At 41.2% G+C, this 27,877-nt stretch overlaps 1 long non-coding RNA gene across 1 annotated transcript in view; it reads left to right on the top strand.

Moving 5' to 3' along the window:
• The first annotated feature begins 10,045 nt into the window (after positions 1–10,045).
• LOC128777238 (uncharacterized) overlaps positions 10,046–27,877 on the top strand; it is a 157,053-nt gene continuing 139,221 nt past the window's right edge. The window contains exon 1 of the long non-coding RNA XR_008422430.1: positions 10,046–10,106. This is a non-coding gene — a long non-coding RNA (uncharacterized LOC128777238). The remainder of the gene's footprint in view (positions 10,107–27,877) is intronic.

The raw sequence follows: 27,877 nt of genomic DNA on the forward strand, positions 1-27,877 counted from the left end.
CCACATGGTCTGTATCATGTTGACTCTTTAACAATTGCTGAAATATCTTAGTGATCCAGAGTGTGGTTCATTTTTGAAATGGCCTGTGTACTTTTTGTGAATGTACTCTAACAACGTATAATATCTATTTGTTACAGGCAGAGTTCTAGATATCTATTAGATAAAGCTAGTTTATCTTGTAAATCTTCTGATCCTTACTAATTTGGGGTCTAATTTATTGGATTCTGATAGAGACATATTAAATTATGCCACTATTTTGTGGTTTTGTTCACCTCTTGTGGTAATCCTATCACTTTCTTTCATATAATTCTGGGCTTTGTTTATTATAGATATAGTCAAGCTCATAAATATTACATGTTCTCCGTGAGTTTTCCCTTCAATTATTAGGGACTGATCCTTTTTATCACTATTTTTTTTTTGTATTATATTTGATTTTGTATGGTAATAATATTACTACACCCCTTTCTTTCTTTTTTTTTAAAGTAATCTCTATGCCCAATGTGGGGTTCGGACTTACGACCCTAAGATCAAGAATCACACATTCTACCAACTGAGTCAGCCAGCGACCCCTTACCCCTTTCTTTTGGTTATTTGAATGGCATATCTTTTCCCCATCCCTCTTTTTAAATATAATTCTTTATTTTGAAATAATTATATACTCCAGAAATTTGCAGCACAAAAAAATGTACAAGGAGATTCGTGCACACTGCAGCTTTCCTCAGTGTTCACGTCTTGCAGAACTACACTTCTCTTCATTTTAAATGTTTATTTATTTTTGAGAGAGAGAGAGAGTACAAGCGAGGGAAGGCAGAGAGAGAGGGAGACACAGAATCTGAAGCAGGCTCCAGGCTCTGAGCTGTCAGCACAGAGCATGACTCAGGACTCGAACTCACGAACTGTGCGATTGTGATCTGAGCCAAAGTCAGTCAGATAGATAGATAGATAGATAGATAGATAGATAGATAGATGATAGATACACATACTCACACACCACATCTTCTTTATCCATTCATCTATCATTGAACACTTGGGCTGATTTCATAATTTGGCTATTGTAAATAATACTGCAATGAACATAGGGGTGCTTATATCCTTTCAAATTAGTGTTTTCATATTCTTTGGGTAAATACCAGTAGGGTGATTACTGCAGTTCTATTTTTAATTTTTTGAGGAAACTCCATACTGTTTTCCAGCAGCTACACCAGTCTGCATTCCCACCAGCAGTGCACAAGGGTTCCTTTTCCTCCACATCCCTGACAACAGTTGTCATTTCTTGTGTTTTTTATTTTAGCCATTCTGGCAGGTGTGAGGTGATTTCTTATTGTGGTTTTGATTTGTATTTCCTTGATGAGTGATGTTGAGCATCTTTTCATGTGTCTGTGGCTATCTGTATGTCTTTTTTTTGGAGACATGTCTTCTGCCCATTTTTAATTGGATTGTTTATTTGTTTGTTTGTTTGGTGTTGACTCGTATCAGTTCTTTTAAAAACTAACCTTTTATTGGATATGTCATTTGCAAACATCTTCTCCCATTCTATAGGTTGCCTTTTAGTTTTGTTGATTGCTTCCTTCACTGTGCAGAAGCTTTTTATTTTGATGTAGTCCCAATAGTTTATTTTTGGTTTTGTTTCCCTTGCCTCTAGAGACATTTCCAATAAGAAGATGCTATGGCCAATATCCAAGAGGTTACTGCCTGTGCTCTTTTCTAGAATTTTTATGGTTTCAGGTCTCACATTTAGGTCTTTAAGCCGTTTTGAGCTTTATTGTTGTGTATGTTGTAAGAAAGTGGTCCCCTTTTACTCTTTTGCATGCAGCTGTCCAGTTTGCCCAACACCATTTGTTGAAGGGACTGTCTTTTTTCCGTTGCTTATTCTTGTCTCCTTTGTCAAAGATTAATTGACCGTATAATTCATGGGTTTATTTGTGGGCTTTCTGTTCTGTTCCATTGATCTAAGTGTCTATTTTTTGTGCCAGTGCCATACTGTTTTGATTACTACAGCTTTGTAGTATAACAACTTCCAGTATAAAATCTGGAATTGAGACACCCCCAATTTTGTTTTTCTTTTTTAAGATTGCTTTGGCTGTTTGGGGTCTTCTGTGGTTCCGTACAAATTTTGAGATTATTTGGTCTATTTCCGTGAAAAATGCTGGTGCTATTTTGATAGGGATTTCATTAAATGTGTAGATTGCTTTGAGTCGTATGGGCACTTTAATAATGTTTCTTCTTCCAGTCCATGAGCATGAAATAGCTTTCAATTTATTTGTGTCTTCTTCAATATCTTTCATCACTATTTTATAGTTCTCAGAATACAGATCTTTCATCTGCTTGGTTAAGTTTATTCCTAGACATTTTATTATTTTTGGTGTAATTATAATTTCCGTCATTTAAAAATTTTATTTTTTATTTTGTTTATCTTATTTTTTTAAAGATGTTTTTAGTATTTATTTGTTTTTGAGAGAATAAGAACACACAGGAGCAGGAGGAAGGGCTGAGCGAGGGAGACAGAAGATCCAAAGCAGGCTCCGCTCCGACAGCAGAGAGCCCCATGTGGGGCACAGCTCTTGACCTGAGCCAAAGTCAGATGCTTAACCTACTGAGCCACCCAGGTGCCCCCAATTTCAGTCATTTTAAAAGGTGACTTTAATCTGTTGCCGTTAGAGTTGTTACTGATATCGCTGGGATAGTTTCTACTTTCTTTTTCTTTTTCTTTATTTATTTTGGGGGGGGTGGGGGCAGAGAGAGAAGAAGAGAGAGAATGCCAGGCAGGCTCCATACAGTCAGCACAGAGCCCAGTGCGGGGCTCAAACTCACGAACCGTGAGATCACGACCTGAGCCAAAACTAAGAGTCCAATGCTTAACTGCTGAGCCACCCAGGCACCCCACCTCCCATTTTTTTTTTTTTTTAATTGTCAAGATGTGTGTAGTAAATTCTGGTCTTAGTATATCTGTCATTCTCTGAGTATAAAAGTCTAGGTGGATAATTATTTGCCTTTAGGACATTTGAGCTATATCTCTATGCATCTATCTCTGCTGATGATACTTTTACAGTCATTAAAATGGGGAAATCTGTCTTTTTGCTTGATAACTTTTCTTAGAGAGTTTTATTATAATATATCTTGTTTAGATTTATTTTTATTCATCTTCCTTGGTACTTTGAATAACTACCCTTTTCATTTAAAAACTCTTGTTTGGGGGCACCTGGGTGGCTCATTCGATTGAGTGTCAAACTCTTGATTTTGGCTCAGGTCATGATCTCAAGGTTCACAGGATTGAGTCCCTCGTCAGGCTCTGCGCTGACAGGTGGACCCTGCTTGGAATTCTCTCTCTTTCCCTTTGTCTCTCTCTCTCTCTCTCTGCCCACCACTCCCCCATGCATGTTCATGTGCTCTCTCTCTCCCAAAATAAATAAACTTAATAAATAAACTTAATAAATAAATAAATAAATAAATAAATAAATAAATAAATACTTATGTTTGGATTCAATTCTGGAAAAGCCTTTACTAATCTCTTTAAATATAATTTTTCCACCCTCCTCTCATTTTCTTTCTCTGTACCTTCCAACATTGCTTTTCAATGTAATCACTATTTCTGGGTGACTATTTCCATTAACTAATTTTTTCCCTTCCATTAGGTGCAATAGTTTATTCCCTTTCTTAAGGTATATTTATGCCTACATTTTTTCATTTCTAATATTTATAACTCATTATAGTTCATATCCACCCATTCTTGGTTCATCTATGCCAATTTTGTTCCATAATATTTTCTTTCCCATTTACTTTTCTTTTTGAGGAAGATGTTTCCATTTATTTTCTCTTTAAGCATCTTAAAATATTTATGTTACAACCTTTTCAGAAATTCCTATCATTTTTAATTCATCTGAACTGCGTTTACTTCATGATTTTGCCAGTTGTCCCTCTTGACATTATAATTCTATCTGCATTATGAATATTCGCTTTGCAGGCTCTTTGGATGCTGTTTCCGTTTTTGTTTTCGCCCTCCCGGTGTGCACCCCACATCGTCACGTGGTTGTAACTGCGCCCACGCAGGTGCCCCTGGAGCTGTTGCAGTTCAGTCACTGAGCCGCTAGGCGGCCTATTTCGTGCATCTCTCGCCCTCTTAACACCGCATTTGTCCCAGAGACCCTAGTGGCAAGAAGTGTGCACAGCAGGAATTCTGAATTCGATTTCAGATGCAGAGGATCCACACCAGCCTTTGCTTCAGTAGTGGGCTGGCTCTGGCTTCTGTCTTTTGTGGAGCGATTGACCCTCCAGAGCCCAGTGCCCGTTTCTCTCTGCCGGGTTCCAGAAGCACAGTTCTGGTCTTCCTTCGACCCACTCACTTCTCGCTGGTTGCTGGTCTACGTTGATCTTTATTTTGTTTTTGAATATAATCATGTCTTTGTATTTTTCCCTTTTATGCTCTACCACTGCTGGGTGTTTGGAAGGGAAGGAATGTCCCAAAGTGTGAAGTTAATGCCCACTAGAGATTCTGTATTAATTCAGACTCAAAGGACTTAAAAGGAAAAATTGTCTCTTCAGCAAATGGTGCTGGGAAAACTGGACAGCGACATGCAGAAGAATGAACCTGGACCACTTTCTTACACCAGACACAAAAAGAAACTCAAAATGGATGAAAGACCTAAGGTTAAGACAGAAAACTGTCAAAATCCTCAAAGAGAAAGCAGGTAAAAAGTTCTTTGACCTTGGACACAGCAACTTCTTACTCAGCACATCTCCAGAGGCAATGGAAACAAAAGCAAAAATGAACTACTGGGACCTCATCAAAATAAAAAGCTTCTGCACAGCAAAGGAAACAATCAGCAAAACTAAAAGGCAACTGACAGAATGGGAGAGGATATTTGCAAATGACATATCAGATAAAGGGTTAGTATCCAAAATCTATAAAGAACTTATCAAACTCCACACCCAAAAAAAACAAATAATCCAGTGAAAAAAATGGGCAAAACACATGAATAGACACTTCTCCAAAGAAGACATCCAGATGGCCAACTGACTTATGAAAAAAATGCTCAACATCACTCATCATCAGGGAAACACAAATCAAAACCACAATGAGATACCACTTCACACCTGTCACAATGGTTAACATTAACAACTCAGGCAACGACAGATGTTGGTGAGGATGCGGAGAAAGGATCTCTTTTGCAGTGTTGGTGGGAATGCAAGCTGGTGCAGCCACTCTGAAAAAAAGTATGGAGGTTCTTCAAAAAATTAAAAATAGAACTATCCTACGACCCGGCAATTGCACTACTAGGTATTTATCCACGGGATACAGGTGTGCTGTTTCGAAGGGACACGTGCACCCCCTTGCTTATAGCAGCACTATCAACAATGGCCAAAGTATGGAAAGAGCCCAAATGTCCACTGATGGATGAATGGATAAAGAAGATGTGGTATATATATACAATGGAGTATTACTCGGCAATCAAAAAGAATGAAATCTTGCCATTTGCAACTATGTGGATGGAACTGGAGGGTATTATGCTAAGTAAAATTAGTCAGTCAGAGAAAGACAAAAATCATATGACTTCACTCTTATGGGGACTTTAAGAGACAAAACAGATGAATATAAGGGAAGGGAAGCAAAAATCATATAAAAACAGGGAGAGGGACAAAACATAAGATACTCTTAAATATAGAGAACAAACAGAGGGTCACTGAAGGGTCTGTGGGAGGGGGGATGGGCTACATGGGTAAGTGGCATTAAGGAATCTACTCCTGAAATCATTGTTGCACTAGATGCTAACTAATTTGGATGCAAATTAAAAATAAATAAATAATTTCAAAAAAGAAAAAGAAAATAAAAAGACTTGGATTATTAAAAAAAGGAAAAATATGGTTTTAATGGTTGGAATATTGTATTGTAGTTTCTCAAAAGTGTTGCAAGGCATAGTAACTATGTGCTCTGATAAATAAGGGCTGGTAACAACCCTGTGTTCAGTGGCTAAGAGGTGGGATTTGTAAAGCCTTTATATAGCAACTGCCCACTAAGCATTTCATTGTGTCTTGTGATTTCTTTTCTCTTTGAAAACTGGGACTTTTCCCAAATGTATGTCCAGACTCCTAGTCTTTTCACTTTCGTGAGAATTGCAACAATCAATAAGGAAAATTAAAACCTCAGAGGACAAAATGTTGCCAAACTAGTAACGGCAGGTACTGAAAGCAGCAGAAAAATAGAATATCAGAACACAAAGCGTGACTTTATCTTTCCTAGTTCTGTTCCCTGATGGAAAGATGATCTTATTCCTCAGGGGTTGCTAGGAGAACGGAAGAGAACGTAATTTCTGAATCGCAATTGGTTATGGGGGAGGAAAAAAAAGCTATGCCTTGGAGAATAATTTTTTTCCTAAAAACATATTTTTAGTTTTAGCTTCATGCTGTTTTAATTCTCTCCGGGTATGATGCCCCTGACATTTTCTTCAACAAAATTCATGCCAAAATGGAAGCTCTTCTTGAAATATGCATTTCTTACATTCAATGTAATGGAATGTTGAGTCTAAATTTAAAAAAAAAAAAACGTTTTTTAGTGTTTATTTATTTTTGAGACAATGCGAGAGACAGAGTGCCAGCAGTGGAGGGGCAGACAGAGGGAGACACGGAATCCGAAGCAGGCTCCAGGCTCTGAGCTGTCAGCCCAGAGTCCGACGTGGGGCTCAAATTCACGAACCACGAGATCATGACCTGAGCCGAAGTCAGTCACTTAACCAACTGAGCCGCCCAGGCGCCCCTGAGTCTAAATTTTAAAGCGTGAATATAATAGAAATGGCTTGTGCATAGCTTAAAGCCTTATATTTGAAGACTATTCAGGATAGAGTTCATCATATTGATTCCTAGCTTGTTAGCATATCGGTGATGGTGTGTGTTTAGTCTAACTATATTGAACAAGTTACTATACAAATAACAACACGGAATGGTGAATATTGCATGGTTATTGGTCCCAATTATCAAAAGGCATCATCTCTTTTATTTTCCCATAGTGGGTTTAAGAGTTTTTATTTCTGGGTCACCTGTGCCTCCGTTTCTCAGTTGGTTAAGCGTCCAACTCTTGATTTTGGCTCAGGTCATGATCTCATGGTTTGTGGGATCGAGCCCCACATCTGGCTCTGTGCAGACAGCATGGAGCCTGCTTGGGATTCTCTCTCTCAAAATAAATAAATAAATAAATTGTTTAAGAGTTTTTATTTCCTTTATAAGCAATAAGCTCTATTTTTCTATATGTTGCCCATTAGAAAGAATTTTGGTACTTTTTTCAAAAAGAGTTTTGTGGATGCCATGCGCGTGAATGTGAGTCTAAATATGCACACAGACATTTACATACACAATACATATATTGGCTGAAAGAGACCTGTCAATGAACATCCTAACTCCATTCTCTTAGGACAAGTTTTATAGATTTAACATCCTAGTTTTAGGCATAGAATTGCTAATTGTGTAAAGAAGGCTGTGAAGTTGCTTGCTCAACAGTAAGAGGAACGGTCAAATCCATAAGCCTCTCATACCGAAAGCCAAACTATAGCAGCACTTTGGGAAGGAAGGACGTTGCGAGAGAGAAACCACTGACGGTGGAGCCAGGTGGATCTGGACTGGACCCTCCTGTGCCGCCAATTTACTGTGTAACCTTGGGGACTTGGGAGCCTCTTTCTACGCATCTCCCTACCTGTACAGAGAAGATGACCTCTGCCTTGAACACTCCTGTGACGTCAACGACCGTTGTCACGACGTGATATCAAGAAGACGTCATCCTCTTTGACCGATGGTGCATCCAGAAACTAGGACAGGGACGCTCTTGGAAGAAGAAAATAGGAGGATTACGAACATAAAAGTATGTTTCAAAGCAAGTGGCATGCAATGTAAACTAGATATGTAAAGACGCATGGGCGGCTATTTGCTGAGAAAAGCAGTCTTATCTGAGGTAGCCTAGCTTTATACGGTACATACTGGTCACGAGAGTCTGTGTCCTGAACTCTTTCATTGTTTCTCACTCCTTAAGGCTCCCTAGCTATAACCTACTAAAACTCGTACAGACTATTAGGTGTCTATTCAAATGTTTTCTGACGGCATCAGGGATGGGTCACGTATCCCAACATTTGTTAGAAGATTAAGAAACATAGCAGGTCAACAAATTTTAGAGTGTCAGGAGCCATTTCGTAACTACAACAAGGCACCCTTGTAGGAGCTTTAAAAATGAACTTCACGTTGAAAGTGGCACCTGGAGGGGTGCCTGGGTAGCTCAGTCACTCAAGCCTCTCTGCCCCTTGATTTCGGCTCAGGTCGTGATCTCATGGTTTGTGAGTTTGAGGCCCACATCGGGCTCTGTGCTGACAGCATGGAGTCTGCTTGAGATTCTCTCTCACCCCCTCTCTCTCTGCCCCTCCCCACTCACACTCTCTCTTTCTCTCTTTCAAAAATAAATAAATAGACATTTAAAAAAGGTGGGGGGGGGCACGTGGAGAGGATCTCCTACTGCAGTCACTGCTAAACCGTGTTGGACATCTCTGCAAACACTAACAACGATAAAAACTCACAGGGCACTGAAAACCAAACTGACATACAATGGCTGCCTGAATGCCAGAGATGTACCCCCCAATTATAAGAAAGATGAAGACGAAATAGGAAAATTAGTCATGGTCTGCCCTCTGCCCTAACCCCGGAAGCACTTGCGGCGCCTTCCAGAATCCACCCCCCCCCCCCCAACGCAACTGTCTTGCTCTCACCCCTTAGTATCCCAGGACACAACACAGGGGTATAAACACAGCACCCCTCCACACCCGCCCGATGAAACCTACATTTGTCCCTCATATTTATGCCCAACACATTCCTCACTCAAAGTCTGAGTAGTAGTTAAAATGGTGAGGACAATAATCACCACCACAGCCCATCATGAGCCAGATACTGTTGGCATCAATTTTATAGATGAGGAAACCAAGCCCTGGTTCATCTGCCTCCAAATCTGATATGAAAATAAAATGCACTTTTTATTGCTTAAGCCTCTGTGAATTGGAGTGTTCCAGTTCCTAGAAACCCAAACTAGGAGATACAGCAATATAATACCCCATCTTTGTTTGTTTGTTTGTTTTTTTAATGTTTTTTATCTTTGAGAGAGAGAGAGAGAGAGAGAGTGCAAATGGGAGAGGGGCAGAGAGAGAAGGAGACACAGAATCTGAAGCAGGATCCAGGCTCTGAGCTGTCAGCACAGAGCCTGATGTGGGGCTGGAACTCACAAACCTCGGGATCGTGACATGAGCCGAAGTCAGATGCCCAACTGACTGAGTCACCCAGGTGCCCCAATACTCCATCTTTTCTAAAGCTGATTTTGTGTGATCCATGATCCTTTCTCCTTTCTTTCAAAACGGCTTAAAAACAAAAAAAAGGGAGGGGCGCCTGGGTGGCTCAGTGGGTTGAGCGGCCGACTTCAGCTCAGGTCAAGATCTCGCGCTCCGTGAGTTCGAGCCCCGCGTGGGGCTCTGGGCTGATGGCTCAGAGCCTGGAGCCTGCTTCCGATTCTGTGTCTCCCTCTCTCTCTGCTCCTCCCCCGTTCATGCTCTGTCTCTCTCTGTCTCAAAAATAAATAAAAAACGTTAAAAAAAAAAAAATTAAAAAAAAAAAAAAAAGGGAAAGGAGAAAAGCAAGCTCTTGTCAACCTAAGCAGTTTGTGCAAGTCTCCAGTCATGCTGAACTTTCACTTTTTAAATGCTATTTCCAGAGATAACCTTTCTGTCTTTTCTCTATGTCCTTGCTTTTCTATCCCTTTTACACATGATCTTTTAAAATCCATAAACTTATTTATATCCTGCCCCATTAGGAAATGGATGGCAGGTTAGTGCTTAGAGATCTTAGATCATTTCATATTCAAGGAACCCAAAATATGACTTGCCTGAGCCTTGGCTCTGTCTGACCTGAGCCACCCCGAATATATGGGTATTATTGTTATTCTCACAGTTTTTTTAAAAAGGTGTGTCTGCCAACTTGCTTAGTAATGAGGTCACCTTCTCAAGCCAGGTAATTAATTTTAAAAAAAACAAACTTTATTTGATGTATTTTTTTAATGTTTATTTTTGAGAGAGGCAGAGACAGAATGCGAGTGGGTTAGGGGCAGAGAGAGAGGGAGACACAGAATCCGAAGCAGGCTCCAGGCTCCGAGCTGTCAGCACAGAGCCCGACGTGGGGCTCAAACTCACGGACCGTGGGATCATGACCTGAGCCGAAGTTGCACACTCAACCGACTGAGCCACCCAGGCGCCCCAATAAATTTTATTTTTATAATCATTTTGGATTTACAAAGAAAATGAAAAAAATAATATAGGGAATTCCGAGAGGTACACACGCTCTGTGCCCAGAGTCCCCTTATTAACATTAGTCTCAGGTAGTTTGTCACAGCTCTTGAACCAGCAGTGACACAACATTACTTTACTAAGGTCCAGCTTGTCATTCATTCCATTTGAACGGTTTCACTCATTTTCCGTACTGATTTCTTGTTTTCAATTTCAATGATTACTGCTCTGTTTATTTTATTGTTTCCTGCTTACTTTCGTCTTAAATTGCCCTTCTTTCTCTAGTTTCCTACAGTGGGAGCTTACATTATTGACGTTAGACCTTTCTTATCTTGTAACACGTGCACTTAATGCTATGAATTTCCCTTGAAGCTCTGCTTTCACTGCATCCCAAGAATTTTGATAAATTGTGTTTTCATTTTCATTTAGTGCAAAACATTTATCATATCTCTTAAGACTTCATCTTTGACCCATGGGTTGTTTAGGAAAGTGTTGCTTAATTTCCAAACATTAGCGTTTTTCTAACTACCTTTCTGTTGTCTATTCCTAGTTTAATTCCATCATGATCTGAGAACATTCTTCGTCTGATTTCTTTTTAAAAAAAATTTTTTTTACTCATGTGTGTTCCATGGTCTCTTGATATATTTTTCATGTAAGCTTGAGAAGAATGTGTGTTTTGCTGTTTTGGATGAAGAATTCTATGACTGTCTATTAGAGCCAGTTGATTAATGATACTGTTCAAATAAACTCTGTCCTTACTGATTTTCTGCCTGCTTGAACTATCCATTACTCAAAAAGAGGAGCGTTGAAGTCTCCAACTATAATATCGGATTTATCTATTTCTCCTTGAAGTTCCATCCATTTTTGTATCTTGACACTGTGGCAAGGTGCATAAATGTTAAAGATTATTTTATCTTCTTGGAAAATTAACCCCATTAGTTTTATGTAACGCCCTGAAATATTTCCTTACTCTGAAGAGTTTATTTCATCTGAAATTTATATAGCTATTCCATCTTTTTAAAAATTAATGCTAGCATGATATACCTTTCTCTATCCCTTTACTTTTAATGAGTCTTTATATTTAGAGTGGGTTTCTTGTAGACAACATATAATTGAGTTTTGATTTTTAATCCATTTTGACAATCTTTGTCTTTTAATTCATATATGTAGACCATTCTCCTTTAATGCAACTCTTGATATATTTGACTTAATACCTATTTTTTATTTGTTGTCTTTATTCTTTATTTTCCTCTTTTTCTGCCTCCTTTGCTTTTAATTGGGTATTTAATATGGTTCCATTTTACCTCCTTTCTTTGTATATCAACTATGCTTCTAATTTTTAGTGGTTGCTCTAGAGTTTGCATTACACATTTTTTTTTGCAATATACATTTTTGACTAATCTAAGTCAACCTTCAGATAACATAATGCCACACATCATGCAGACACTCTATAACAGAGTATCCCGATTCCTCCTTTTCATAAAAGATTGTATTCTATTTTCACGTATCCCTTTTCCAGCATCTTCTTTCTTCACGTAGATCTGAGTTTCTACATCCGTGTCAGCTTTCTTTTCCTTGAAGAACATCTTTAAACATTTCTTGTAGGACATGTCTGTTGGCAGTGGACCCCCTCAATTTTTGCTTGCCTGAAAAAAGTCTTTATTTCCCTTTCATTTTTAAAGGATAATTTTGTGGGATTTAGAATTCTAGGTTGGTGGGGTTTTTCCTCTCTATGCTCTAAATATTTCACTTCACTCTTCTTACTTGTGGGTTTTTTGATGAGATGTCGGCTATAATTCTTATCCTTGTTTTTCGAGATGTAAGGATTTTTTTTTTCATTCAAACTTAAGATTTTTCTTTGTCTTTGGCTTTCTGCAGTTTGAATGTGAATGTGATATGCCTATGTACAGACTTTTTTTGGTATTTATCTAGCTGGTGTTCTCTGAGCTTCCTAGACCTGTTGTTTTATATCTTATTAATTTTGGAAAATTCTTAGCTACAAGTTCTTCAAACATTTCTCCTCCTTCAGTCTCTTTATTCTTTTTCTGGTATTCTAGTTAGGGACAAGTTACACTTTCTGAAATTAATCCACATGCGTTGGATGATCTGTTCCATTTTATTCATTCTTTTTTTTTTCTTTTTGAATTTCAGTTTGGGAAGTTTCTATTGACAAATCAAACTCACAGATTCTTTTCTCTGTTATTTTCCTTTAATGCTTTTTTTTTTTAAATTTATTTTTGAAAGAGAGTGAGCGAGTGGAGGAGAGGCAGAGAGAGACACGGAATCTGAAGCACGCTCCAGGCTCCTCTGAGCTGTCAGCACAGAGCCTGATGTGGGGCTCGAACCCACAGACCGCGAGATCATGACCCGAGCTGAAGTCAGATGCTTAACCGACTGAGTCACCCAGGCGCCCCTCTTTTCTCTGTTACATCCAGTCTACTAATAAACACACCATGAGCATTCTGCATTTGTTTCAGGACTTTGAATTCTAGCAGTTAATTTTGATTCTTAGAGCTCCCATCTTTCTGCTCACATTTTCCATCTGCTATTGCATGTTACCTACTTTTTCCATTCCAGCTCAGGCCACAGCAATCATACTTATTTTAAATTCCCTGCTTGATCCAAACCTTGTGTCATATCCGAGTCTTGTTCTGATGCTCATACTGTCTCTGGGTTTTGCTTTTTTTTTTTTTTCTTTTTTTTTTTTTTGCCTTTCAGCATGTCTGGAAAATTTTCTGAAGGCCAGACGTTATGTATCAGGTAATAAGACCTAAGTTATAAGGCTTTACAATGCGTTTTTTTTATGTTAATTTAAGAAATCGGGCTGCGTTTACTGTAACTGTAGGTGCTAATGGCTTCAGACTCCTCTAGTGTCCGTGTTTTTGTCTCCCCTGTTGATTTTGCGACCCCTTAAGAACTACTCCGTACCCTGCAGCCTGCAGGTTTTTATTTTCTAAGAAAAGAATCAAAAGGAAATGCGAGGAATCAAAGACATTGTAACAGCAGTCCACTATTATGATACCTGAGCAGTGTGGGTGTGGTGATAAGGTGTGGGGGGCAGAGACGCATTCTTTAATCTCTGGATTAAATCCCAGCATTTCTGTCGGTCTCTGGGCTGTGACCTTCACAAACGTTTCTTATCTTCCCTCCTTAAGGGAGAAGTCTGGTGGTGGGTAGAGTGGCAGAGATGCCCTTCCCCAGTGGAGATAATGCTCTGGGGAAGTCTATTCGACAGAGTTCTCCTTTGTTATGGAGAATGCTCTGGGCCGTTTACAAAGGCTATTCTTTCTCTCCACTAGAGTCAGAGGGGATCTTTCCTGGCTCTTCATCAGGAGAAGGTGATGGGACTCCTGAGGTAAAATGTAGGGAGGTTCTAGGGGGCACCTGGGTGGCTCAGTGGGTTAAGCATCCAACTTTGGCTCAGGTCATGATCTCTCAGTCCGTGAGTTCAAGCCCCACATTGGGCTCTGTGCTGACAGCTCAGAGCCTGGAGCCTGCTTCCGATTCTGTGTCTCCCTCTCTCTCTCTCTGCCCCTCCCCTGCTTGCGTTCTGTCTCTCTCTCAAAAATAAATAAACATTATTATTATTATTTTTAATGTAGGAAAGTCTTCGGTAAAATGTTGGAAAGGCCCCTTTTAGACTGGGCCTCAGGGGTTTCCAACCCTCAAGCTAATTCATCTGCAGCCTTCAGGAGTTGATCAAACTTGTGAGTTAAGTCTTCCTACTAGTTTATAGTTCCACCAAGTTTTGTTCCTTTTAAGCAGGTATTGGCGGTGACTCTGAATACAACTTGCCTCTCCACACTCTGCGTGGCCCTTCATCCACCCTGTAACTTCAACTCTCTGATGGATCCAAGAAAAGCTGTGGCTTTTCAGTTTGTTCAGCCTTTTCTTATTGTGAACCCAGGAATGTCAACTTTCAAGCTCTTTACACGTTGGAACCGAAACCAGAAGGTCTCCAGATATTTAATTTTCATTTTTCCATGCTAAATTCAAGAAGAAGATGCTGTGAATGTGACATAATATTCCCACAGTCGAGATTTATTCCCAAGTATAGGTAGAGATATTTTCAATTCGCTCTCGTGCCGTATCCAAAAAGAAGCATAAATATATCGTATCATATCAGAATGCACCGTTTTAGGCCAAGAATTTCATGCTCCCAGTGATTTGTTGATGTGACCGTCACATTTAGACTGCCACCACCATGCCAAAGGCTGTAGTGTTTTCTTTCCTCTCTTCTTTCCTCTCTGTGTTGAGTATCATTTGCTGAGGAAGTTTTTATGCATATGCTGACAGCTCTTAGCGTCATGAAATACTTTTGTGTGTTTTGTTAAGCTTTTTCCTACTGTGATGTAAAACCTTATTGTTACATCTCTTGTTTCATTTTCCGTGAACTTGGAAACTTAAAACTCCTTGTCTCATTGGAAAACAGACCCCGGAATTTTAAGACTTGAAAGAATTGGAACTGGTAATAAGGTACAACATTTACAGAAGCACCAACGACATCCGGTGATTGAAGTAAACAATATTTTGATGCAATGTTTTTTTTTGTTTTTGTTTTTTTATTTATTTTTGAGACAGAGAGAGACAGAGCATGAACGGGGAGGGTCAGAGAGAGGGAGACACAGAATCCGAAACAGGCTCCAGGCTCTGAGCTGTCAGCACAGAGCCTGACGCGGGGCTCGAACTCACGAACTGCGAGATCATGACCTGAGCCGAAGTCGGCCGCCCAACCGACTGAGCCACCCAGGCGCCCCGATGCAATGTTTTTTTAATGAATACAAAAAAATCCACGATGAACAAAATATAAAAAGTTTTAAATCACATCAAGACATCCGTGTCTTGTCTAACCATGGCAAAGCCTTCGCACGTGGGGCAAGTGCAGAACCAGCTCTTTGTTTTCTCATTGCACAGTTGAGACAGGTTGCAGTCTTTAGTAAGACTTTACTCAAGGTTCAGGGTTATAGAAAGTCATTTCAATGCAATGGACAACAGTTTTCTTTTAGCTCTCAATGGATACTGCGGCTGCCAGAGCCCCTCGGACAAGAGTCACCCTTGTTGGATGCCTTGACCCAACGTGCATGGAGACAGGGAGTCTCATTCTCTGCTAGAGTACCCTTGAGCTGGTCTCCTGACGTTAGCATCCCATCCTACCAGCAGAAAACCCACACAACGGAGCCAGACTCCATCCACTTCCCCGCTGAGTCTTCCTCTAGATGGGTTTACATCCCAAGCCAATCTAACCCTGAATTATCAGTTTCCATTCCCTCCTGTAGAACGCACTTCTTCCTGGGATAATTAACGTGAGAATATCCCTTGCCTACAGGGCTTTAGATTTGTCATAGGGCCTCTGTAGGGAATTAACGTCAGAACACATGAGTACAACATCAGAACGTGTCTCCAAATATGGATGATTCTGTTTCAACAGCTCTGCAAACAGCAGTTCAGCAGCATAGTCTGGGCTGAATTCCATCTGGGCTGTTACTTCCCTCTTTGTGCGAGATGAAGACGGGGCTTCCCAGGGTTTTCACCAACATCACGTCTCAGCTCCTGATCACTGGCGAACAATTTCTCAAATGACAGAAGCAACAACACACACACACGTCCATAAAAACGAGTAGCAAATCATAGGCGTGTGCAGTTAAATTCAAGCAGAGAAATGTGATACACTGTCTACAAGTGCCCCCCTGTCTTAATTCCTCCCCCCACCAACCCCTCTCTTTCAATTATATTACACAGACCCTTCTACATCTTTAGGCGTTCCTTTTTGGTTTACGGTATCTGCTTAATCTACCCCTAGCCAAATAATCCCTTCTGGCGGTTTCCCCAGAATGGAGGCCTCGGTATATATTTAGATCTTCAGTTCCTGCAATGTGTCTGCCAGTGTGATTAAGGTTTTGAAATACCACAGTTTAGTTAGAGCACCACGTTACAATTACTTTGTTCTCAGGGATCCTGGGTGTCTCAGCTGGTTGAGCCTCCAACTCTTGATTTTGGTCAGGTCACGATCCCAGGGTCATGGGATTGAGCCCCGCATCAAGCCCCATGTTGTGAGCATGGAGCCTGCTTAAGATTCTCTCTCTCTCTCTCTCTCTCTCTCTCTCTCTCTCTCTCTCTCTTTCTCCCTCTCTCCCTCTCTCCCTCTCTAAAAAACCCAAAAAACAAAAACCAAAAATAAACCCACAATTACTTTGTTCTCTCTTCTGGCAGATCAGCATCAGTCACTAATAAAGATGTCAAGGTTTTGCTGGTCCTAAAAACAAAGACATATCTATAAATGTTTGCTTTTAAAGTTGATTGTATTTAAAGAATACTCCTTTATTCCTTGATTATTCTTTGAAAAAAATTTTTTTAATGTTTATTTATTTTTAAAAGAGAGAGAGAGAGAGACAGAGCATGGCAATGGGCGGGGTGAGGGGAGGTAGAGAGAAGGGGAGACACAGAATCCAAAGCAGGCTCCAGGCTCTGAGCCGTCAGCATGGAGCCCAGTGTGGGGCTTGAACTCACAGACCATGAGATCATGACCTGAGCTGAAGTTGGATGCTTAACTGACTGAGCCACACAGGGGCCCCTATTCCTTGACTGTTCTTTAATAATGAATCTTTTATTAATCAAGAAATTATTTAACACTTAATCATTTATTACTGATTTATTATTTATTCTTTTTTCCCACTAATAAATTATTTCCTTTATTAAATTACGATAATAGTGAAGGGGAGCAGAATATACCATCCCAAAATATGCCACTTTGGCGTGATGGTTATTACAAATTAAAGTTACTCGAGAAATTGTCAGTGCAAGGACACTCTGACAATCCTTTGTCCCCCTGAGAGCAGGAAGTAGATCTCCCCTCTGAAAGGTACCCACCCGCCCTCCCTGTACCAGGAGGGTAGAAGTCATTCTTATCATCAGAGGTAGACTTTAGGACTGAGAAGTCTGTGTAAGCAAACTTTGTTACTTCCTCACTAATTTACTACTCCAAGCCCAAATCCCTTTGTGTTGTCAATTCTTCATGCATTTATTGGGGTTTTGTGTGTGTGTGTGTGTGTGTGTGTGTGTGTGTGTGTGTGTATCTAAAAGAACATCAACTTCCTGGGGCGCCTGGGTGGCGCAGTCGGTTGAGCCTCCGACTTCAGCCAGGTCACGATCTCGCGGTCCGTGAGTTCGAGCCCCGCGTCAGGCTCTGGGCTGAGTTCGAGCCCCGCGTCAGGCTCTGGGCTGATGGCTCGGAGCCTGGAGCCTGTTTCCGATTCTGTGTCTCCCTCTCTCTCTGCCCCTCCCCCGTTCATGCTCTGTCTCTCTCTATCCCAAAAATAAATAAAAAACGTTGAAAAAAAAAATTTTAAAAAAGAACATCAACTTCCTGCTGTGGTCACTTTTTTAGTCCCATATTTTTCTGGGGCTCTCACATGTATGAAAATTACATCTGGCTTTTTTCCTGTTAAGCTGTCTTACTTCAGTTTAATGATTAGGCCATCCAAAGAACCTAGAAAGGAAGAAAGGAAAAATTTTCCTTCCCTACAATATCATGTGTTGGTATTTTTAAACTCCTGACTTGGCCAAATGAAATGTCTGAAGCCGTGTGTCATCCACCTGGGATTACCGGTTTGTGGGTTTGTTCACCTTGTTTGCTGTGGGCTCGGCTGTGTCTCCCCACCCATTCATATGCTGACCACTAGTCCTTCAAAATAAGGAGCATAGAATTTAGTCCTTCAAAATTTTAGTCTTTCAAAATAATACCTTTAAGGAGGTAGTTAAGTTAAACTGAGGTTATTAAAGTGAAACCTGACCCAATATGACTGGTGTCCTCATGAGAGATTAGGACACAGACATGCAGACGTATAAAGGGAAGACTGTGCGAAGACAACAGACAAGATGGCCATCCATCCGCCAAGAAGAGAGAGTCCTCAGAAGAATCCAACTCTGCTGACACACTGATCTTGGACTTCCAGCCTCCAGAACTGTAAATTAAATGTTTATGATACGAGAAGATAGGACTCATTAGGCAGAGAAGGAAGGGTTAGGACCTGAGGTCCCTGGGTGGGAAAAAAACACACACTTGGGAACAAGGCTGGGAGGGTCTGACCACAGCAAACCCCCTCCCGTGTATTAACGCAGCCCTAGCAAAATGAGATATTATTGTTTGTATTGTTTTTGTAATTTTATCCTACCATGAAATCTCAATCCTAGAGTCCTTTCAATGTATTAGGGGGCAGTTTGGTAAGGGTATCACAAATGCTTCTTTTATACTGCTAGCACAAACAGACATTTAATCAAAATTTGTTGAAACCTAGAGATACAGAGGAAATTCCCAGAAAGATCACTGGGAAATTCTGGATTAAGAAAATAGTTCACCTGACTTCGGCTCAGGTCATGATCTCACAGCTCGTGGGTTCGAGCCCGCGTGAGGCTCTGTGCTGACAGCTCAGAGCCAAGAGCCTGCTTCGGATTTTGTGTCTCCCTCTCTCTCTGCCCCTCCCCTGCTCACGATCCGTGTGTCTCTGTCTCTCAAAAATAAATCAACATTAAAAAAAAAAAAATACTTAAACACAGTTCCAACAGACAAATTGGCAACGGTCTGGCTACGAATACTAAACCCAAACTTGAAAAACGAGATTCATTTGGACAAAATTTGCTTTACAAGGACGACTTTCTTTCTAGATTTTATTCTGTGAACAGGAATCATCATTTCCTCTCATCTCTTTCCCATTCTCCACTTCACCTTTGTCATTATGACTGTCCCTCTTCCTTGGATTTTTCTCTCCTCCTCCATGTGATTAAGTTACTTCAGAGATCTTTTCTAGGAACAAACTGTGTGTTCCTAGTATAATAGGAAAAGATAGGATTCAGTAGGCACAGAGGGAAAGATGTGGACCCGAGTTCCCTGGGTGGGAAAAAGCACACATTTGGGAACAATGCTGGGAGGGCCTGACAACAGCAAACCCCCTCTGGTGTAAGTTGCCTCTTAAGAATGTAACAGACCCCACAAACTCCCCCTCAGGTTTCCCTCAGGAATGTGACGAAAGACCTAACTAAAAATAAGTAGTTGACCATAAAACATATGACCCACAAGGAACCATATGGCCACCCTTCGTGCAATGAAAATGAGCCAATCAGGAATGGACAACTCAGCACTTAGAGTTATCCAGTCGATAAGGGTAAAACCTGAGAAGGAACAAGAGGGAAGGGAAGGTGGGGGGAGGGGGCAACCAGAACCTTATAAAACAAAGGCCTTTGCCTATAGTCCAGGGGCATTCACTTTCGAATGTCCCCGCTCAGCAAAGAGAGCTTTCATACTATTCTTACTTTCTAATCTTACTCAATGACACTTTTTCCTGCTGCTTATTTTACTCTGTGTCCAGCTCTTTATTCTCGGAAACAGCAAGACAACGAATCCCGGGTATTGAGGTAAAAAAAAATCTGACAATACTAGGAATCCCATTCAAGGTCCACATGTTAGAGTAGGCAGTTTAGGTTCTACGAGGATACCTGGAGGCCAGCAAAGGGGAAGTCACAGCCAGCTATGGGGAAAGTCACAGGCCTGTCCTGGTGGCACTCCACAGGAAGCCAATCACACCAGAGGGGCCTAAGATAGCGCCTGCCATGACAGGAAATCCCTGACCAAATAAGGAAGAACAGGCAGGAGACTCTGTTTCCAAGAAATCTCCACCTTGTGTGATGAATATTTCACCTCCTAGCTAACTGTTAGAAGATAGAAACCCAAACCCCAGGGCGCACAGCTCGAGGGCTCTCTCAAACTCACCCACTCTCTTATCTCTCTTATCTCCAGAGTGTACTTTTGCTTTAAGCTTTCCTGTTTGTGTTGCTTATTTGCTGTGCTGTCTGTCCTGAATTCTTTCCCTTTTTTTTAAAAAAATTTTTTAACATGTATTTATTTTTGAGAGAGAGACACACACAGAGTGCAAGCGGGGGAGAAGCAGAGAGAGAGAGGGAGACACAGAACCCAAAGCAGGCTCCAGGCTCTGAGCTGTCAGCACAGAGCCTGACAAGGGGCTCAAACGCATGAACTATGACATCATGACCTGAGCCAAAGTCGGACGTTTAACCGACTGAGCCATCCAGGCGCGCCTGTCCTGAATTGTTTCTTATGACACCAAGAACCTTCTGCAACATTTTTTGGGCTGAGCAGAGTCAAGACCCTGGGGCCTAGAGTCTCCCTAGTTCACCAGCAATACGCTTGTAATCAAGTCCTAGTCAAGGGCATGAAAACCCTAGTCACCTCTGTGGCTTTCAAGCCATCTCATTGTTTCAGTGCCTGTTTTGTTTTTTGTTTTTTTAATAATTTATTATTTATTTATTATTTTTATTTATTTTATTTTTATTTAATGATTTACTTTTATTATTTAATCTTACCCACGGACCGCTAGATCATGAGCTGAAGTCAGATGCTTAACCAACTAAGCCACCCAGGCGCCCCTCAGTGCCTGTTTTTAGAATACCTATGAGGGATTTAAGACACTGATTTTCTCCCATCTCTGCATCTGAGGACGGAGTGCCTTCCACATAAATCCCTGCCCCAGGCCTTCCCCTGAGGGCTATGACTTTACCAACAGAGGACTTCAGCAGGCAAAGCTGTGGATGACAAGGAAGGGCCACACCATCCCGACTTTTTCCAGCAGAATTCCACATACAGGCTGCGCTCCATGATCGTCATTATTACCGATTCATAAGATTTAAAACAGGAAAAGCAATTCTTAGTTGATGTGTTCAGTTCTGGCTTTAGTACCAATGACATCTCGCAGTCTTACCTTGAATTTCCTTCAGCTTTGCAAAAACCACTGTCTTCACTGGGGTGGAGTGAACTGAATCTTTTTTTTTTTCTTTTCCAAATTGAATCTTAAACAGGTTCAGTTTCCTACTTTTGGACAGAAAGAAAACAATAACCCCAAACTTTTAAAAACCACACACACACACAAGAATAGCTATTCTTGTAAACAAGGCAAGATGCAACTTATTGTTGTCTTAATTGGAAAAACCACCTTTCACCTCAAGCATGACAACAGGAAATGGTCTAAAATGAGAATCTCCTTGAAAATCAAGGTCCCGTAAAGGCAGGTTTCGTCACGGAAAACATTCGTGTGACCTCGGCTCCCGCACTTTCCACTTGCGAACATCACAATATGCTCTGTGGGGAGTGTTAATGGATACATCTGTTTGCCTCCCTGCACAGCTGAATCGTGTCTGAAAACAGGCATGTTTTTCCCATTTCAGGAAAATACCCAGTGAATGCTCGCTGATGAACGGTGGTGAGTTATGTAAGTTCCTTTACCTTGTCACTTAACACTGACACTGAGAGATGCAGGTGCCCCCAAACAGCTGCTGGAACTTAAGGACCTATTACTTACTTTGGAGCCATAAAGCGCCCAGGCAGTCATTTTTATCCCGAACTTCTGTTGATTTTCAGACACTCGGAATCATTACCACTCCTTTTAATAAACAAGGCTGTGCTGGCTTCCGACTTCCTTGGTTATCTGTCCTGTGGTCCTGCGGGGGACGGAGACACTATCCCAGACCATTGCCAGAAATACAGCCTTAAGGGGTCCATTTCCTTCTTTCTAAAGAGCATGGAAGCCGCAGTAAAGGGTGTAACCTGCTACCTCAATGCTCCTCTGCTTCGGTGGCAAAGATTTACCTGCTCGGTCATCACAAAGAGAAGCCGGTTCAGCAGCTTCCGAACTCATTACAGCTTTGTTCCCTATTTGCTGACTCAGATAAGATCAGACCAATGCGTCCCAAGAACTGAATTCTGATGTTTTGCCCCCCTCCCCATCCTCATTTTAGCAAATTTACCAAAATATACGCCTCCTCTTGGTTCAGTCACATTATTAGGTTTGTATTCTCTCCTCTCTACTGCTTTTACGCCAGATGTTTCAGATACCTTTGCCACAGTGACATCAACTGGAAATAGTTGGAACTGGACCCTCTAAGCATCACAGAAACCCCCAAATTCATATTTTTTCCTATCTTACTTAGAAATACTACTCACAAAAAAGTACTTCTCAAATAATCTCCGTATAAGTACCACAAAAAGAATCTCCGCTGTTTTTCAAAAAAGGACTTTTCAAATTCCAATGTAAATAATAAAAATTATTTTTTATTACTATAAAAACGACCATGAGAACTAACTAGTCCATATTTTTGGCTTGCACCTTGAAGAAACATACTAGCAATAATGAGTGATTTTATTTTATTTTTTAAATGTTTATTTTTTTTTTTATTTTAAGACAGAGAGAGCATAAGCAGGGGAGGGGTAGAGAGAAAGGAAGAGAGAATCCCAAGCAGGTTCTGGGCTGTCAGCGCAGAGCCTGACATGGGGCTTAAATTCACAAAACCGGGAGATCATGACCTGAGCAGAGATCAAGAGTTGGACGCTTAACTGACTGACTCACCCAAGATGACTGATTTTTTTTTTAATATAATTTGTTGTCAAATTGGCTTCCATACAACACCCAGTGCTCATCCCAACAGGTGCCCTCCTCAGTGCCCCCAAGATGAGTGATTCTTAAGCTGACCCTCACATTTTAAAAAAAGTAGAATTATACAAATTAGATGGCAATTAATACTTTTGGATAACTCTATGTAATAGTCATTTATTATTAGGCAAACGTAATTTTGAAATCAGATTATAATAAAGTATCACCAATGCAAGAGAGCTACAAATATACATACATCTTGGGTCTTCTTGGTCTCCCAGGAATCTGCAACACAACTAGATAAAATCATTTACAGTGCAACTGGATAAAACCCACAAAATATAGGCTCTGTTAAGTGCCATAAAAGAATGCTAAAGTAATTTCTTTTTTTTTAGTGCTTGTTCATTTTTGAGAGTGAGAGCCTGAGGGGCAGAGAGCGGGGAACAGAGGATCCAAAGTGGGCTCTGAGCTGACAGCAGTGAGCTGATGTGGGGCTGGAACTCACCAACCCTGAGATCATGACCTGAGCCAGAGTCAGACCCTCAACCGACTAAGCCAACCAGGAGCCCCAGAATGCTAAAAATAATTTAAAAGAAGAAAATCAATGGGAATGCAAACTGGTGAAGCCACTGTGGAAAACAGTATGGAGGTTCCTCAAAAAATTAAAAATAGAACTACCCTATGACCCAGCAATTGCACTACTAGGCATTTATCCAAGGGATACAGGTGTGCTGTTTCAAAGGGGTACATGCACCCCCATGTTTATAGCAGCGCTATCAACAGTAGCCAAAGTATGGAAAGAGCCCAAATGTCCATTGACGGATGAATGGATAAAGAAGATGTGGTATATATATACACAATGGAGTATTACTCAGCAATCAAAAAGAATGAAATCTTGCCATTTGCAACTATGTGGATGGAACTAGAAGGTATTTTGCTAAGCAAAATTAGTCAGTCAGGAAAAGACAAATATGGGACTGGGACAAAACAGAAGAGACTCTTAAATATGGAGAACTAACAGAGGGTTACTGGAGGGGCTGTGGGAGGGGGGATGGGGCTAAATGGGTAAGGGGCTTTAAGGAATCTACTCCTGAAATCATTGTTGCACTATATGCTAACTAACTTAGATGTAAATTAAAAAAAAATAAATTAAATAAAAATTTAAAAAATAATAAAAGAAGAAAATCAATTAGCATTTTTACTTGGAATTTGAGGGCTAAGGTTTTTGGTTTTTTGTTTTTGTTTTTAATAATGTAATGAAGCAATGCTTTATTATGTTTCATTCCTGCTGGTATCTTTTTAATTTTTTTTAATGTTTATTTATTTGAGACAGAGAGCCCAGGCGGGGAAGGGGCTGAAAGAGAGGAGGACAGAGGATCTGAAAGCAGGCTGCATGCTGATACCGGCCAGCCCGGTGCAGGGCTCGAACTCACAACCGCGAGATCATGACCTGAGCTGAAGTCTGACGCTCAACCGACTGAGCCACCTGGCTGCCCCCTTACTGGTAATCTTGAACTTCATCCTGGAACGAGGCTTGCTTTTTAAGCTTTGTTATCTGGGACCAGGGCAAACGTAAGTAGCTAGCCTGAGAACTCCACTCCTGGATGAATTGAATTCCACCTCTATCTGGTGGAAGCACGTATGGCTGTATGTGAGCTCCTGTCGGAGGGCTCTCTCCTGGCCGTGGGGAGTCCCACATATGGGAGACCTGCCATTGTGCTCTGCACACTCTGGCTGCCTCGGCTTCCCGCTCTTCTCTCTCTGGGCTCCGTGTCCCCCCACTGCGAGCTGCACGCTGGACTCAGTCCGTGCAGTAAACCGGGCCATCGTAGGGCTCATCTCATTTGAGCCCTCATCTCATTTCCTTCCCTGAGGATCCTGGTTCTGTGCTGCCTGGTTTTCCATGTCTGAAAAAGGTTTTACATTCCCCCACCCCCTGGTTTTGCGTATGTTTATGGAGGGAAGATAGATCCAGTCCCGTGTCTTAGTCCATTCGGGCCGCCATAACAAAGGACCCCAGCCTGGGTGGCTTCTAAACAACAAAAATTCATTCCTGAAGTTCTGGAGGCTGTAATTCCAAGATCAGGTGCCAGCAGGGCAGGGGGAGGGCCCTCTTCCAGGCTGTCTTCACGTGCTGGAGGGTCCAGCGAGCTCTCTCTCAGGCCTCAGGTAGGTTATTAATCTCATTCATGGGGGCTCCTCCCTCATGACCTTCACCTCCTAATCTCATCACCTTGGGTCCTAGGATTTCAACACGTGAATTTCTGGAGGACGCAGACATTCAGACCATAGTACCTCTTACTCCATTTTGACCGTGATTGAAAGTGCGAGTACAGTGATATAGTTTTAATGTAGAAAATGTGGAATATACAAATTTTTAAAAGTCATAATTCTCTCACCTAGAGATAACAAATGTTTGTATTTTAGTGAATTACTTAAACGTCATACACAGATATACTCAAATGTAGACACACACAAACACAATGTCAGCGGGGAGGCTTTCCACTCTTGAAGATTCAGTTATGTTTCTTGGCGGATTTGGTGCCTCCAAATCTACCTATTCAGTCCATTTGTACTGGAGACAGAATTGTGCAGGTGCAAGCAGGAGATAGTGAAAGGTATATAGCAAGGCCAACATCTTAGAATTCCACATTTGGAATCCATCTTGCTAAGAGATTCTGCAACTCAACCTTCACAGACACCACACTCAGCTTTCCTCTTCTCCCTTATTTTCTGGGTCAACGGGAACAAAATTTTATCTTTTTTTCTTTTCTTTTTTTTTTTTTTTTCCATTTTTTTTAGAGAGAGGGAGCTCGAGTGGGGGAAAGGAGCAGAGGGAGAAAGAGAGAGAATCTTAAGCAGGCTGCACGCTCAGCACAGAGCCCGAAGAGGGTCTCGATCTTACAACCCTGAGATCATGACCTGAGCCGAAATTAAGAGTCGGAGGCTCAACCGACTGAGCCACCTAGGCTCCCCCCCAAATTTTATCCTCTTATGTGGAACAGTTCAGCTATCCTCAAACCCTACTTGTAGGCTCAGTTCTAGGTTTTCTTTCACATGGCCAAAGTCATGAAGATTCTGAAGAGAGTAAAAAGGTCTGGTGAGGAACAATATCCACATTTCTTAAAAGTTAGCTGTAGTGTAAATATCACATATACGTAAATGTACATGATTTACATATATAGCTGACCCTTGAATAATGTGGGTTTGGGGCGCCTGGGTGGCTCAGTCAGTTAAGCATCCAACTTCAGCTCAGGTCATGATCTCACAGTTTGTGAGTTCAAGCCCCACGTTGGGCTCTGTGCTGACAGCTCAGAGCCTAGAGCCTGCTTCGGATTCTGTGTCTCCCTCTCTCTCTGCCCCTCCCCTGCTTGTATGCTCTCTTTCTCTCTCTCTCAGAAATAATAAATAAACAAAGTTTATAAAAAAAAAAAAAAAACCAACAATGTGGGTTCGAACTGCATGGGTCCACTTATGCATGGGTTTTTTTCAGTAAATACAGTACAGTATTTTAAATGTAATTTCTCTTCCTTATGACTTTCTTAGTAACATCTTTAGTTTAGCTTCCTTTATTGTGAGAATACAGTATATGATACATATACAAATTATGTATTAATTGACTGCTTATGTTATCATGAAATGCCCAGAGTCTAAGAGACCCCCAAAAATGAACCACCAGAGTCCAGAGTCAAAGCTAAGCAGCAAGGGTCATTTATTGCAGGTTCGAACCTGGACCTCTGCGCCCTCGTTGCCAGTGACGCCGAGAGGTCCTGAGAGAGGTTTTTACACCCCTTTTATAGACAGGTACAAACAAGTCATGGGGAAATCAGGAATTTTCCACAGTTACAGAGCTGCGATTGGTTGGTGTTTAAAGTTGGACACTTAACAGTATTCGATTGGTTCCTGCCTTTAGGTCAGACCACAACCGGGGGTACGGGTATCACAATGATTGATCAGGAATACACGGATGTGCCAGGCAACAATGATTGATCAGGAATACATGGGCGCACCAAGCAATTGTACAGAAGCGGAACAAGCTGGTTAAGCTTGGTTAGGTTTCAGTTTCCCGTAACTTAAGCTTTTAAGTTTTAATTTTCTAAGGCCTCTCAATCAGTAAGACTCTTGGTCAACAGCAGGCTGTAGTAAATATTTGAGGACTCAAAAGTTACACCAAGCCCTGCCTTTTTCAAGGGCCAACTGTACAGATGTACATATACCTCAAAGTGAAATATTTGAGTAGTAGGTCCTAACCTGTTTTCCCCCTTAATAAAATGTGCTTCATTTGTCCTATAATACGTAACGTCAGGTGTTTGTTTGTTTGTTTTGTTTTGTTTTGTTTTGTTTTTGAGAGAGAGAGGGAGGAAGAGGGGCAGAGGAAGAGGGAAAGAGAGAATCTTAAGCAGGCGGGCTCCATGCTTAAGCCCAGGACCCCAGGATCATAACCCTGGGATGGTCCTGGTCACTCAGGACCCCGGGATCATAACCAGAGCCAAAGTCAAGAGTTGGGCCCTCAACTTGACTGACCTACCCAGGTGCTCCATGCAGTATCATTAAGTTTTTTTTAATTTTTAAATTATTATTTATTTATTTATTTGAGAGAGAGAGAGAGCGTACCAGCAGGGGAGGGGTAGAGAAAGAGGGAGAGAGAGAATCCCAAGCAGACTCTGGGCTGTCAGCACAGAGCCCAATCCGGAGCTCGAACTGACAAACCTGTGAAATCATGATCTGAGCCAAAAGAAATCAAGAGTAGAACACTCAACCTACTGAGTCACCCAGACGCCCCTATGTAGCATCATTGTAAAAAAATTTTAATGGAGTGTATGTAACATTATGTTAATTTCAGGTGTAGAACATGATTCAATATTTGTACGTATTGCAAAGTGATCACCACAATGTCTCATTAACATTTGTCACCACACACAGTTACAAATTTTTTTCTCTCTTGTGATGAGAACTTTTGTGATACATTTCGTTAACAACTTTAAGATGTGCAACACAATATTAACTATAGTGGCCATGCTACCCATTGCTTCACAATGACTTACTTGTTTTGTAACTCAAAACTTGTATCTTTTGATCCCCATCACCAGTTTGACCACCCCTCACCCCCTGCCTCTGGCAACCACTAATCTGTATCTATGAGCTCGTTTC

The sequence above is a fragment of the Panthera pardus genome, unplaced genomic scaffold, assembly GCF_024362965.1.
Source record: "Panthera pardus isolate Hobbes unplaced genomic scaffold, ASM2436296v1 HiC_scaffold_16, whole genome shotgun sequence".
NCBI lineage: Eukaryota > Metazoa > Chordata > Mammalia > Carnivora > Felidae > Panthera > Panthera pardus.